The sequence below is a fragment of the Prosopis cineraria genome, unplaced genomic scaffold (assembly GCF_029017545.1).
Source record: "Prosopis cineraria cultivar Desert tree isolate PC_DT_omini unplaced genomic scaffold, ASM2901754v1 PC1, whole genome shotgun sequence".
In the NCBI taxonomy this organism is placed as follows: Eukaryota; Viridiplantae; Streptophyta; class Magnoliopsida; order Fabales; family Fabaceae; genus Prosopis; species Prosopis cineraria.
Genome location: NW_026555332.1, coordinates 44736011 through 44752110, shown reverse-complemented (window position 1 = coordinate 44752110; position 16100 = coordinate 44736011). Strand labels below are relative to the sequence as shown.

Here is a 16100-nt window from a genome sequence, read left to right as displayed (position 1 = left end):
GAAGCGGCGCGTGTCATTTTCGTACGAATATAGCGTTTTCGTCATTTTGGGGCCCACTCATATAATTTTATATATTTCCACACTTGATTGTGGATCGGAGTTCGGACAAGAAACCAGGCCGTTTCTCCCTCTTCTTTCCCCCGACTCGAACCCTAACTTTCCACCCACACCAAACCCCCTTCCCGCCATTCTTTACTTTCATTCTTCTGTTTAATGCGAATTCTTGCTTGCTCACGATTTTCTGAATTCCTGCTTCTTTTTCCTTACATTTTGTAGATCGGCCCGGTGTTTTAAGTATCTGGAGATGGCGGACGACCGTTCCATTACACGAGAGGTAAATCCGTAACCGTGATTTTAATTTCACTTCGATATCAGTCAGTGCTTGGCTCTGGGTCTGCAGATGGATCTGTAACTTTAAATCTGTGTTATTTCTGTATGCTTGTTGATTTTCTTCTTATTTCGTTTGATGTGCTGTGTGTCATGACATCAACTCTATTCATTTGTTTATGGTAAAGATCTGCCCATTTCCCTTTCTTCATTTTCTAGGACATGTTAATTGTTGAATACTGTGATATCATAGCCTGATGAATCGGTGCTTACCTTTTGGCTGCGTCCTTTCATAATCAGTTGAACATTGACTATAAATGTTATTCAATGTTACTCTTCAAATTTCTGCTTCAACAGCTCCTCTGCCCCTTGTTTCCTCCGGATTTCATGGTTTTTCAGGATAATAAATTAATAATATATTTTTCGTTTTTACTTCTTCCCTGATTATATTTTTTTAATGTCTTATTATATTATAATGAGGGATAAATAAATGAATTGCCTTAATTACTTTAATTGACGGGTTGCCTTCCTGGAGGTGTTTTGTTCCTTATTTGCTCTGGAACGTGTTGCATCTTCCTCGCTTCATAAAATTGTGGACACGCTCTTTTCGAACTGAGAATTTTATTAAGTACATGAATGTGAAATGGAGATATTGTCACTTCTTCAATAGAATATGAAATGGAGATTTCAATAATAATGATAAATAACTAAAATTTACTTAGATCAGTACAGTTATGTTTTTTAAAAGGGAAATAACATATATAATTTATTTAATGATATATTACTTTTAAAAATTTAGAAATCTTGAACTTGCTCCTAATAGATTTTCTATTTGCCGCTGATGCAGAATGGAAGGTTAGATGAGCTAATGGGAAATTATTGGATTATAAGATTCTTCAGGCATGAGAAGGTACGTTAAGTTTTGACTTCTGAGTATCAAGCTCCGTTTTAATTTCCTCTTCCCGGGCGCGAATGATTCTTCGTTGAGAAATAATAGTGAGAGCCCTTTTTTCCCCCTGCCAGAGAGATAATAGTGAGAATCTATCTAACCAAAAAATATAAAACTAATAATGTGAATACATTAGAAAAAAATAGTAGAAAATCTTTTAAAATAACTTACATTTGTATAAAAAAGACTATAGGAGGTGCCGATCGATAATAAGAAAAGTAAAATATATAGTCTTGAATCTTGAAAAAAAAAGGACAGAGGAAGATAAAAAAGACATACCACTTAATAAAATAATTGAACAAGATCTTTTAATTAATAGTACATTCAAATATTTAGTTATTGAGATAACATAATAACCAGGGATGGACACAACAAGAGGGGCATGCAGAGGTGCTTGCCTCTCCATGTGACCAACTTCCTTTAAAAATATACTAGTTTTTCTTTGTAAAACATGCAAAAATTATTTTTGGCCCCCCGCTTTCTTGTAATGTTTCATTTTTGGCCCACCATATAATCCCATCAAATAGCTAGAATAAAACTTGTTATTTTTCTTGGAGGGAGTTAGGTTCCAAGAGAAATAAAACTCGGTAAGCAAACAAAGATATATAACAGAAATAAATACATCTCATTTTTAATGCCTGAAAATTGATTTCTCCCACTTAAACATAAGCAACAGTGACAAATTAGCCCAGAGCTATAACGAGGGAGAACCTGTAAACATCAACAAGATATTTATCGAATTTTTAAAAACATTAAATAAATTTGACTAACATATTCCTTTAACTCAACATTTTACCCGCTATTGATGTAAATTTAAATACATAGAAATCTAATAGGTCCACGCTTGTTTTCTCTATTAAGCTTTTCAATTGAAAATTGTAATATGTATGAATAAAATTGATAGTATTTTTGAAAACATGCAATATTAAGGAAAAGTAGGTGCATGAGCTCAGGGGGAGAAAATAAGAATGAGACAAAACGAAGATAGAGGCTACCCTAATAAAACCTGTCTGTTACGCAAATAATTATCAGTATCTGATTGATTTATTCTGATACTCAACATGAAGGTACCCATTTTCTTTGCCCCCCCCCCCCCCAAAAAAAAGTACTCAAGTTCACCGTTAACATGCATGGGTATTCCACCAAAAGATTGGCTGTTTAAGTTTTATTTACCTGACGGTATCGGTAATTTAGTAGAATATATAATGTATGGTTGGTTTTGCTGCCGGGAGTTTAAACATAAATGGTTCTGGAAGAGGATTCTCATCTTATTTGCAGGCGTGCATTAAATTCTCTGTGATCCTATTCAGAATTTTATGTGATAGGCATGATTTTCCAAGAAACTTCTCCGACGCACTAGGACTATTGGCACCTCGCCAAATCTTTTGAAATAAAATTGAGATTTATGAATTTATGTTACCTTTTAGTTTTTATTTTTTATTTTTTATAAAATATAAAATCTTTTTTTTAAAGACCAGCTTCATGAAATTTACCGATTTTTTTTCCACAGAAATTTGCCAATTTTTACATGTAGAGGAATCAATCTCCTATTATGCTAGAAGTGCCTTCCCTTCTCACGGTTTGTTATCTACAATATGTCAGTGATTCGTAGGATATGTGTGACAAATTCTGCACTTATAGTATTCAAGCTAAGTATATTATTTTTCTTGATAGAGTAAATTACATTATTTTTTAAAAAACAATTAGTTGAGTTTTATTTATTTTTCTCCTGTTCTAGAAATTTCAATTGGATATTTTTTTAGAAAAATATTTATATTGCGTGTGGATGTAGGGGATTTGGATTTAATCCAGGTAAATCATTTTGATCCATAAAAATAAATGAAAATCCATATTTATTATACTTTTTTTTTGTAATTTCAAATCTCTTTTACATCATATCGTAGTTATTAAAATGATAGTTACTCTAACTTTTTCGTTCTCTTCTCATTTTCATTCTTTTCATCTTTTTCTCATTATTTTTGAAAATTAAAATTTTTTATACCACCCAAATATGAGATTTTAAATCTAAATTGAAACTCAATTCCACCAATCCAAACTTTACTTTAATTATAGTTATCATTATTAAGTTAAATTGCATGAAGTTTCATGTTTACCAGAAATATAATGTTTAGTAGAAATAATTTTATAAAAGCTTAAAACATCTCAAACGATATAGAGTTCCATTTTGTCATTTGGGTGTCAATTTGGCTAGAAATAGGTATAAAGATGAGGTGGGAGAGCAAGTTTTTTACGGCCTTTAAAGTTAAACACTATTAAAAAAAATTTATTAGAATTTTTATTAATAAAATATAAAATCATTATTATATAAAAATAAAATTGTTAATACTTCGTTAAAATTTAGTTCACAAAAGTATTAAATAGGCAAATATATTTATTTTTATTTATGCTTAAGTTAAGAGCCAAAAGAAATATCAAGGCATTTACCGTATTATCCACAGCGCGCACACTTTTTTGGGGGCCCAAACAAAGCTGGAAAGCTTTGTAATTTCATGGCGGTGCATTTAACTTATTTTGTTCCCTCGAGATCAGACACTGTTAATCTCTTAATGCCCGTTTTTCCTGGAAAACCAGCACCTCTCTCTCTTCCCCGCCGCTTCTGTAATTCATACCCTAACATTCTTCACTCCCACGAAAATCCCTCCTTCTGTGCCTTACGGTTCATGCTTTTCCTTCGATGCTAAACCCAGTTTTCGCAAGTTCCGTACTGCTTCGATGTTTTCGGATTCCCAATTTTTGCGAATCCTGATTTTGCTATTCTGCTTTCAAGAAAAATTATTTCCGGTGCAGGTAATAGGCAAGGCGAGGATACCATGAATTTATTCCCAGAGGTAAATATGAAATTCCCTCTTCTTTTTATTGTTTGATTACCGCTACCATTATTCTGGATCGAAAAATACTTTATGATGAAACGGTTCTTTTGTTGCTGGTTGATGTCTTGCAGATATTCCAGTAAAATTTAATGGCACTGAGATATATAGTCGTTATCTGATTGATTAAAAAGGACTTTCCCATCATCTCCAGTATAACAATTGTTTTCTATCCGTATTAATTAATATAAACATCGTTTGCAGAAATGATTTTTTTTTTTAAAAAAAGTGTTAATATTAACAATGGCGAGACCGCGTCCAAGGACTTAAGTCGTATCATTAGATTTTGTATATCTTTTCAACTGACATAATAACCACTTTGCTACTACTGTTATATTACACACACACACACACACACACACACACACATTTCTGTGTCTTTTTCCTTCTCACATTTTGTTTGAACATCTCTGTCTGATTGGTAATTCCTTTTAATTTTGTATGTTTTAGAATTTAGACTTTTGATTCATGTAGACTTTTTCAATATTTTATCATTTGATGCTAATTACCCGACATATATATATATATATATACACTTTATAAGTTTTATTTGTCTTCATCAAGACTTCAACTTTCATTTTTTTTTATTTTCAAAATTGTCTTAACTTTCTGTTTTGACTTCAGATGCCTGAAAATATTGGATGCTATGATTTTTTTTATGCACGCACACATATCACGCCGATGAGTGATGGAATGTGCATCATCTTTGTCCAAGCATCTAGGATTCTTGGATGTAGATGCGTGTTACATATATGTTGTTTGGTATTCATGTTTAGAATTCGATAGCTGACATGAAGATCTCTATGTATGTGACGATTTCCACCAATTACATAGCAATTATCTTTTATCCTTTTTCTATTCGTTTTTTAATAGCCAGCCTATGCAATCATTATTTCCTGGAGAGATCAATTTATTTATCCTGGAGTCTCAAGCATTTACCGGATCAGGTATCAAATAATACATCCCCACCTCTTTTAGTAAGAGTAACACAAATAGGGCTTTTGTGTACCCTTTTTTTTTGTTTTTGTTTTCTTGAGTCTGGAGTAGGGATTGTCCCTTGATACGAAAGACTCGTCAATGTGAGCCGCAAATTTCAACCTGAAATCTGCCATATCTGGATATGCATGCCAGCAGTTTTTCTTGAGAATCATGAACCGTAGCATGAGCTACAGTTTGCTCCATGACTTTGTGCGCTTACTACGAACCGAGTGCATGCTTGTTGTCGACTGGTTATCTTATGCCGTGACTAAAACCAATGTTGTATTTTCTTATTTTATAGCGTATATACGATATGTGTTGGATTTTCTTCTATGAATGTCATACAGTAAAGAAAAGTTTGTTTGCTGCCATCATAAAAATAACATTTGTTGAAAGCATTTTATTTGAGATTTCCTAATTTTTTACTTGATTTATTCGATGACCTCGATGATTCTTAACTTGACCTTTTCTTTTTCCTAATGAGAATCGAATTTGCGAGCCTTTATCTAAATTTCCATCATCAATATTTGAGGTTGCCTAACTTGGTTGCTTTTACCATTTTTATTAACTACTTTTTGGTACACTTGACATGATTTCTGGTTATTGGTGGTTGTAGAATTCAAAATCACTCTGATGACTATTATGGGATATAAAATGGCAACTAAACGAGGCATGACATTATTGGTAAATTGTACAGTGTTCATCTTATTTTTGTTAAATTTTGTGAGATAGGATCTGATTTTTCTATTAAATATGATGTTGTGCTATACATGGGGAAATTGCATGCAGTTGGAGAGATATTTTGTCATGCTAGAATCAACTGTCAATTTAATTTTATTGTGATTAATATTTTGAAAATACAGAGAGAACCTTCCAATTGCAAGCACAACTTGCTTTTTGATCAGCTAACTAGATCATGAGTCATGTTGTTATGGAGTTTGGGATAAACAACTACTTACAGTTTGAGCCTTTGAGATAAGGAACTAGTCATATTTCTTTCTATTTGCTGTCTCTAGTTATTAATTTTTCTTTGCTCTCTAGTTAGTAGAGTGCATGCAAGTGTGGAAATGAAATACGTATGCTCCATGCTGCTGTATCCTGTAATACTTGATAACGGAATAAACCACAATTTATTGTAATAGCAAATTCGTTATGTTTAGATTAATAAAAATTTAAGTTTGGGTCAAATCCCTCATTTGGATGCATAAAAATCAATAGATCTAGATTTTATTCAAATCCAAATATATATTTCTTGTCATAATTTCATTATAATTCCAATTTATCTTTATACTTTAGTTATTTAAAATTTTAACTACTCCAAACTTCTCTCTTTTTTTTTTCATTTTCACTATTGGTGCTTCTGTCACTCTCGCATTTTCTCTCATCTCTCAGTTGTTCTTGTCTTTTATTGAGTAAAGAGTAGAGGTAAATTCATTACTCTCAATCCTCCATTTTCACTTTGAAACTTAGTTTGTTTCTCTCTTTCTTTTTAAGATTTTTACATTATCCAAATAAATAATTTTAAATAAATGAATTTTAAATATGAGATTTTAAATCTAAACTCCAAACGCCACCTTAGTTCATTATCATATGTACGTAAAATCTCGTGTCCCTGCTGACTGCTATTCTGGTTAAAGTATTACACTTTCCTACAGGATCAAATGCCTGTGCGAACATCTTTTGTAGTAGTTGATTACAAAGTTTTTTGTTAAATTTAAGAGAGACTGGCATAAAGAGTGAGAATATATGAATGAGACTTGCTTCTTTCTCTAAACTCTACAAGATTTTTACCGTAGACAATTATTAGTAATCCATAGTTCCATACTCATCGAACAATACTAGTATCCTCAGGCCTTAAATATATATATCATCTCCCTAGTCTTCAGTGAAATGGAGAATTTCTGGCCATATCCTTTGTCATATAGGGAAAGATTCTAATCGTCAATGCAATTTTTTTTTTTTTGGGAAATAGAATCGTCTGTGCAAGTTAATTATGTTTAATTTCCTCGCGAAGTTAATATGTGTATTCTTTTCCCTGTGTTTTGTGAATATTTCTGTTTACGGTGATGCTCATCAAAATATATTTTAGGTGCTGTGTGATTGAAAATAAATGGTCTTTGTGGTAAGATTAATTCGTCTCTTTTGGCCATGTCTTGTGAAGATTTCTCTTTGGGGTAAAACTAGTGAAGGATTTGGAGCTACTTTTGAAACAGATTTCTGCAAGTTGAACGTCACATATTATGGTTGAAGAAAGGACTTAAGCTTATAGAACTTCAAAATGCAGACGCCACGAGGGTTAGCTGGAAACAAAGAAGTCAACTGAGAAGGATGCAATGGTCGGGATAATGCCTTGTGAGTAGCGTAGCTTCAGCTGAAGGTATGATCATTATAATTTTTTATACTCCTTCCTTCTTGCATCAGAAATGAAATTTTTCAACGAATACCAACAAATAGAACGGAAAGGCCGGGGAGAGTGTTCTTCTAATTACCAAGATATCACAATTTAGAAGTATATATGTGAACCGATAGAAGTAACAGTAAAAAGTTGTGAAACAGGTTTGATTATTTGAAGTAAATAGGGCTTGTATTTTGATCACATGCGCTGAGAAGTTGCTCCAGATATTCAGCGCCCAAGTCCTCTAGAACCACCACCTCTGGTTGCTGCTTGGCTCTGTCTTTCTCAGCCTTTGACGACAGTTTTCTTTGGATGTAGTGCCTCTCTTTGAGGGCTAAAGCAGGCGAACAGCCTTTGCGGCAGCCATACCTGATATCTCGCAGAGACTGCCTAACCCTCTCCACCGGAAAATTCAGAACAGCAGAGTTGACTCTCATGGTGAATGCAGCTTGGTCGTAAGCTAAAGCAGTTCCTCCGCGCTCTGGAACGTTCCCAGCCAAACTCTTCTGCCATTCCTGGTAGTGTCTCTGATCTCTGCTGCGAATTTTCCCCATGGTCTCTTCCTCACCCCTATGTATGTTCTTTCCTTGACAGTCTTCGCTTCCATGGCTTCCATATTCACCAGTGGTTGATTTGCCCTGTCAACCATATCAAAGCAGAGATAATCATGGAAAGGGTCGTCGTGAACTTGGCTGCTTGACAGTGAGACCAGAAAACCATCAGAGGGCTCCTGCCAGAACTCCCAATCTGGGCATGGGCGCTGATTTGACGGCCAAAACATGGTGTTGCAGTTTCGCATGATTTTTGTTCCCCGACCAACTTGTGTGGAATTGGGTATATGATTTGCCATTCATCCAATTATTAATGCTGTATTTATATAGGGCTAGATCGATGGTGCTTGGCTTGAATCAGCGCCCGCCACAATTTTTAATTCAGCTAATACTATAGGTTCCCCTGACCTACAACTCAAAGACTAGAAAATATTTTTACGGGAAAATTAATTTTTTATTGCTTCAACCTTTGTGACTTAATCCTTTAATTATGACTAACTGCAATTTAGTCCCTCAATTTTTGATTTACTTATAACTCATTTTTTATTTCTCAAATTTTTTTAAAAACATATCCTCATCAAATAAGATGGATAAAAGAAATGCTTATATCTTGCTCTAAAAGACCCTCTTCTTATTTTTTGAAGTGGGATCTAAACTAACATAAAAAAGAGAATAGAAAAAGTTGAGGGATTGAGTTTTAAACAAAGTCAAAAGGTGAGGGATTGAGTCATAGCGAGTTATATATAATTGAGAGATTGATTTATAAATGAGTTAAAAGTTAAAGGATTAAAAGATTGATTTTTTTTATTTTTAATTTTCAAACTTCAATTATATATCCGAAAAGGGTTATGCTCATACTTCGATCCAGCAAAGTAGCAAATAACCCAGCCACATGAGTACCATGTGTTTTCCGCAACATGATAAGATTTAAACTGCTCAAATTTGGCTTGGATATAGTTTGAATTTAAAATTTTTAATATTCAATTTTTTAATGATGGTTTTTTTAAAAAAAGTAATAGTTATGTGACTATTTTTTATTTTAGATTTTACATCTGATAAAATAAAAGTTTATTTAAAAAATACACATTTATATTCAATGTTTTTTTTTTTTTGGGTGTAAGTAGAAGGAGTAGTTCCGTCACTAATAGAGAATATATCTTCGGATATACTGAGTGTAATGAATATACTTTTGTCAATTATATTAAAGATGAGAGTATCTACTACTCATGTAGACTTTAGTTGTTCAATGTTTTTATTTATACTAAATGTGCAAATTGATTCCATGAAAAATGTTCATTCCATTAAACTTTTACATCATAAATCATAACAAACAAGAACGTGACCTTATCTTCTCTTTCTTGAATGAGGATATATCGGAATATTATACGTCAATTAAAAAAAATTAATGTATGGGTATAACCTGAAAACAAATAAATTTAAAATGGAGTTAGTAACGGATACCATTATACAAATATATATATATAGCCCTTATGTCAGATATTTCAAACTATATTCAGTCACTAACTTTTGTATTGTAGTCATTGTTTAGTGATGTGTTTTGTTTCTATTGTTATTTTAATTATAAAATCAATATAAGTATATAAACATATGACACATATAATAGAGCAAGTTGCATTTATTTCTGATTTATAAACATGTAACATACATCAATCTTTCGAATCAAGTTGCTCTTATATATATATATATATATGTATGTATGTATGTATGTATATACTTTTCAATTGTTTACATAAGAATATTTCATGTTAAACTATGCATACTCCCTTTATCACAAATTATAAGACATTTTTAATTTAAAAGAAATTTGACTAATTAAAATTAAGACACTTTGATAAAAAACAAAATTTTACTAATGATATTTTTAATATTATCCTTCTTATTATATTCTCTCTCTTAAATATTATTTTACAAATGAAATATTACATGAATGACATTTTTAAAAGTTTATATTACTGTTTAATGTGGTTTTTTTTAACATGTGAGTGTGTTATAAATATAAATTAACACAAAGAAAGCAACGTATCATTATCGCTGACTTTTCATTTTGCTAATAATATTGTTTGTGTTAGATCCTGACGGAGCATATTACATGGGAGGTTTTCTTGATCTTGAATTTAAAAATATTATTAACTATTAAAATCTAGATAGTGACTTGTGTTTTGTCTGTCCTTTCTCTAATATGTGGTTCTGTTATTTCACATGTTAATTTGTTTTTCCATCTATCCATTTTTTCTAATAACGTTTTGAAAAGATTATCTTTTAGGCCAAAAAATTGAAATGACTGATAAAAGAGAATTCAATAATAATTTATATATGTTGTGTTTATTAAGAAAATTTAAAACAAATGATATATATTTATACTTGTATAATCAAATATTGTGAAAATATTTAACAAACAGATTATTAAAAAGAGATTACAGTTACAATACCTATTTTGTCGATTGTTCATTTGTTTGTTATATTAGGCATATTATTTGCAACAAAGTTAATATTTTAATAAGCTATTATATCACCTTCAGACGAATCATAAACAAATTCATTAATATTTTAAGAGTAAAATACAGGAGTTCCTCCCGTTTAACTTAAATTATAAGGTACCCAATATTCTAATGATCAACAAATCAATTTCAATTTTTGTAGAATATTGATGACAAACATGTAGATTAATAAAAAAAAAGTGTAATTATTTAAGTAAAAAAATATAGTCAAAAATTTTAAATAAACAAAAGGGAAAAAAAGTGGCACAAGGTACTAGATTAATAACCTAAATTGATTTAAGGGTGAATTTCTCATCATTTAACTATATATATATATATGCCAAGTTATCAAAATACTTTACATATTAGATTAATTTTAGAGTGTTTTAAAACTTTAGAAACTTTCTTTATAATAAAATGCAAGAAACTAAATCTATAAAAATTAAACTTAAATGACTAGATCAATGTTTGAGACAAATTTAAAAATTAAAATTTTCATTATTTTTTTAAGTAAAAAGAAAGTTTGTAATGAGTGACTATTGATTTCAGAAAATATTCGTACAGGTTTATAAATAAAAAGTAGATATACATAATTAAAATAAGATAGACGAAAGATGAATGCTATTTTTTTGGGCCTGAAAAAAAAAGATTATTTTACTCATTTTAATTTAATATAGAGTATCATCTAACCCCGATGCAAGGAAATGCATTATCACCGATTCAAGTATTAATTAGATTTACTACTCAAGACTACAATTTTGTAAACACGAGCAGAAAATTTCCTATGATCGAATTTAAAAATAAATGTACCAAAAAAAAAAAGTCGTAAAATTAATTGTCAGGTCTTGAGATCAAACTGTAAAAAAATAAAAAATTTATCATGAGCTGAATATTTAAATTTGAAAAAATAATAGAAATTGTTTGAATAAAATTGTTTCCATACATGTAATTAAAACGCTTGGAAATTTTCTCCAATCTCTCCCAGCTCGATACAAAAGCATCACACACAAGACAACAGAAAAATGTTAAGGCATTTGATAGCAAATCTTTGACTACTGTAACATCCATAGATCATTGTATTGCAGTGGGGAAGGCGTTATCCAATTAAAGTCTCATGGTATTATTTTACCCAAATTAAAAAAAAAAGTCTCACGGTATTATCACATTATTTAACTTCTTCCATAAATAATAAAATGCTCAAAATATTTCTAATTCTAACCAATCGGATATATTACGTAACTTCCAAACTTTCCGCGCCCCGTCCTCCGTCATTTTACTCATATTTATAATTTATAATTTATAATTTTAATTTATCCCATCGTCTTCCTCTTGTAATATACTTTAATCTGTCAATATCAATATATCATAGTACCGGTTGTGAAAGTCAAGTTCTTTACGGCTAAAATTATAGTTTTTTTTTTTTCAAAAAAGACCATCTTATGGGAATATCCTCTCCGTTGTTCATTCATTTAGATAAATAGCATTTTCAAATAGTGACCGCCAATTTCAATATGAAGCAATTGCGTTGAAGATGGATAATACGATAGTATAGACTCCCTAATTAACACCGGCAAATGTTAGTCTAGTTAATAAAAATTGGACACTTCATCTACAAGATTGGTGAATCAAATTTCGCTGCAAATGTGAAAATTATGTTAATAGGCGATCTAAATACTTTTGTAAATGTTATTTGAGTCTCAAAACATAGTCTAATCATAGTGAGTTTCGAGATTCAATTTATCCAAATTTTCATGTTCCTAAGAGAAGGCTAAATTAGCAAGAAAGACAAGCATTTGTTTAATAAGATGAAGTGTGTGGACTTTCTTTGAATTTGTTTTTTTTAGTGGCATACGAAAAAAATTAAACCCATAATTTTAACTGAAGAAATATTTATTTGTGAAATGTCTCCGTAATTTGAAAGCAGCTAATTTGGGGTGAATTTGTAACCATCAATCTGGAAAAAAAAGGTATACTGTCAATGGTAACGGACTAACTTGTAAGTGTTTAATTTTCTGGAAATTAGACGCCTCATGTTTGATTGATTGAATAATTAATTCAATAATTCAATAAATTAAACAATACGGGCTACGGCGGCGACTAACAACATCACACATACATCACTGCTTAGGTGGAAGGAAAAATTGTTAGCAAATCTCCCAAGTGAAATAGAAATTATGCTGGACCAAAGAGCCACGGTATAAACAAATAGATTTATGGTGCAAGCAAAGAACCAAAAAATTCCAAGTCGATATCTGCTTGTACCTTGATCCTCTGATTCTCCAATATAATACAATTTCCACCTCAAGAAGGGACTTACTAATAATTTTCCCTAGATGGTATTCTGATTTGAATGGAAATTTTGAATCATTTTTATTACTTTTGAATATTTTTTATTACATAAGCAAACTTTGATTCTTATTCATTGTCTTTTAAAAATTCCAAAAGAAGTTTACTTTTTTATAACTATATATATATATATATATATATACATTACATACCCAAATAAGTTTGTATTATTTATAATTTATGAATAATATGACTTGTTACACACTTGTCTAGTGCACTTGAAAATGTGACTGAATTTCATTAAACAGCAAAATTATTAGTACTACTACAATTTCAAAATGGTCACGTGAATTATAAGTGATGCGAAACACTAGACATAAATTCTTAATTTGATTAAAAGGGGACAGAGACGAAGAAAGATTTATTAAAAAAAAGAAAAATATATTTACAGGTTCTTATAGCTTCCTTCAATTTTAAACTAGGTCCATACAGTTTATTTTATTTAATTGAGTCCTTATAGTTTAGTCCATTAAATTTTTTAATCTGTTAAAATCCTTGATTTTTTTTTAAAAAACACATAATTTTTAGGCATCTAGAATTTTTTTAAAGTAGTATATTAAATAAAAAATACACATATTAATTTAATTCAATTTATAATTTCTTTAATAGTTTCACACATACACTTCTCACTATTTATTACTCATTCTTGCTGCAAGTACTGCAACTGTCTCTTTATTAGAGGTCCCATATTATACTTTTAGTTTTTATTATGCCTTGTTTGGTATAGAGAATTAGTTTTGGTAAAAGTGAAAATAAAATTAAAAGTAAAAGTGGGATATAAAAGTATGTTTTGGTATGTAGATAGAATTGAGATAAAATTTTTATTTAATATTTTACTTATATTTTGAAAAGATTAAAATACTCTTTAGAAATACTTGACCAGGTTAAACAAAAACTTGAGCTTCCAATAGACTGCTCTTATTGAAAATACGATTAAATTGCTTCATTTATAAAACTAGAGGGCCTAAAAGAGCAATGAGGCCATAAACATAACAGCAAAGGCAAAGAGCGCAAACCAGAAAAAGGGTTAACTCACCGTGCGATTTATGGCTCCTGGAAGACCCTCATAGAAGGCGGGCCAGCCACACCCAGAATTAAATTTCGTTGTGGACTTGTAGAGAGGAGTGCCACAACCTGCACAGTTGTAGATTCCCTCATCAAAGAACTTGTCATATTCTCCTGTTCCTGGATACCTGCATAATACAAAACCATCTTCTTGATAACATGAAGGCTAATTACCCATCTCGAGTATTATCACCCAATGAAGTTGGCAAATTATTTCCATATCTTCTCATTCATTTCCCCTCTATTCGGCCCCATCTGGTTGAACCATTTCAAAGATGTGCTGCTTTTATTGCACAAAAAGTAATATATATATATATATATATAATGTTAATTATATCATTGTCATTACACATGAAGCGAATGCAATTTCCCTGGGAAACCATCGTTGGAGAAAATCATGAAAAAAAATCCCATGGAACCAGATCATGGAAAATCGTTGGAGAAAATCATGGAAAATAAATCATGAAAAAGCCCCGTGGAAGCAGATCATGGAAAGTTGTTGGAGAAAGTCAGCACATATCAGCAAAGCATTCAAACATAGACTAACAAGATCATATTTCATAAAGCAAGATCTGAAAATAACATTCAAGCATAGATTTGCATCTCATATTTGAACTCGATTTGCGACACTGAAGAAGAAGATAAGAGCCATAGCCCTGCTATGTTTGACTATCTTTGGGCCATTGCTATTCGTGAAATCAGAGCTATAGCTTCGAGCACTCGTTGTTTGAGTTGGAGCCAGAGCATCAATATTCGAATAAGGCGAAGATGCCGTTTGACAAATCAGAGTAAGTGTTGCTGGGCCTAATGGAGGATTGTCATCGACATTGTTGGTGGAGGGTTGTCGATGTCATCGTTGCCCGAGGACTGCTACCGTTGTTGGTAAAGAGTCAGTGAATGGTTGGAAAGAACATGGAAGAGGGAAAGAGAAGGTAAGCGCAAAGGGGTCCGAGATCAAAATGGAATCTGGTTCTATGGGTTGAGGCATGGAACTCACTTCCATTGATTGTGATGGAATTGGGTTTCATGCAGAACTGGCTTTCACCATATCAAACAGATAAAAATATTGGTTTCATTTTTACATTTACTTCTCTCTTCCCAACTCTTTGCTACCAAATGAGCTGTTACTATATCAAAATTAAAAAGATTAAAATGCATAAAACTCCTTAAACTTTTAAATAGTTGCACATGATTTTTCTCACTTTTAAAAATTTAAAATCAAAATTTTATTTTTCAAAGCCCCCTATTATTGATTATATTATTTTTTTATAAGGGTTAAAATGTTATTTAACTAAAAAATATTATTAAAAAAATTATATTATAGACCTATGGCTAATCAATTTTTTATATTTTTTTGGACAGTTGAAGTATTGATAGTAAAAAAAATGTTATTATTATTGTACAATATTTTAAATATTTACTTTTGTATTAATTTTATCTATTTTTGCTATCAATGATGCATAGTTTTCTTGCATTAAAGGATAAATTAATCTAACCTAGTAATATTTAAAATTTTAAATATTTTAGCCATGTGAATTACATTAATCTAATCTGGAAATATAAATAAAAGTTTATCATTTAAAATAATAAAATTATGCATTATTGATAATAAAAAAATTGATAAAGCTAATATAAACGTAAAAATTTAAAATTTTATACTGATAATAATATTTTTTTGGCTACCAATAGTTTAAATATCTAAAAAAATAAATTAATTATAAATAATTCTACAATATAATATTTTTTAATAACCTTTTTAGTTAAATGATATTTTAATCCTTATGAAAAAAATAATATAATTAATAGTAGGGGTTTTGAAAAATAAAATTAAATGTCAAAGAAGTTAATTTAAAATTTTTAAAATTGAGAAGAGTTATATGCAATTGGCTCAAAGTTTAGGAAAGTTCATACATTTTAGCCAATTAAAAAATTTTATATAAAGATTTAAGAGAAATTTATTCACTTTGTTTTTGTAGCTTTGACTTAATCATAATTCAGTTTCTCAATTTTAACTCGATGAGACTCAATCCCTAAGTTTTAACTAATTGTAACTCAATTTTTTTAATTTAAATTTAAAAATAACTTCAGTATTTATAATTTTTT

The 16100-nt window shown here is 30.5% G+C and overlaps 1 pseudogene; it reads right to left on the bottom strand.

Moving 5' to 3' along the window:
* Positions 1 to 7698: 7698 nt before the first annotated feature.
* On the bottom strand, positions 7699 to 8387 carry LOC129301974 (ethylene-response factor C3-like; annotated as a pseudogene).
* Between the last annotated feature and the right edge of the window lie 7713 nt (positions 8388 to 16100).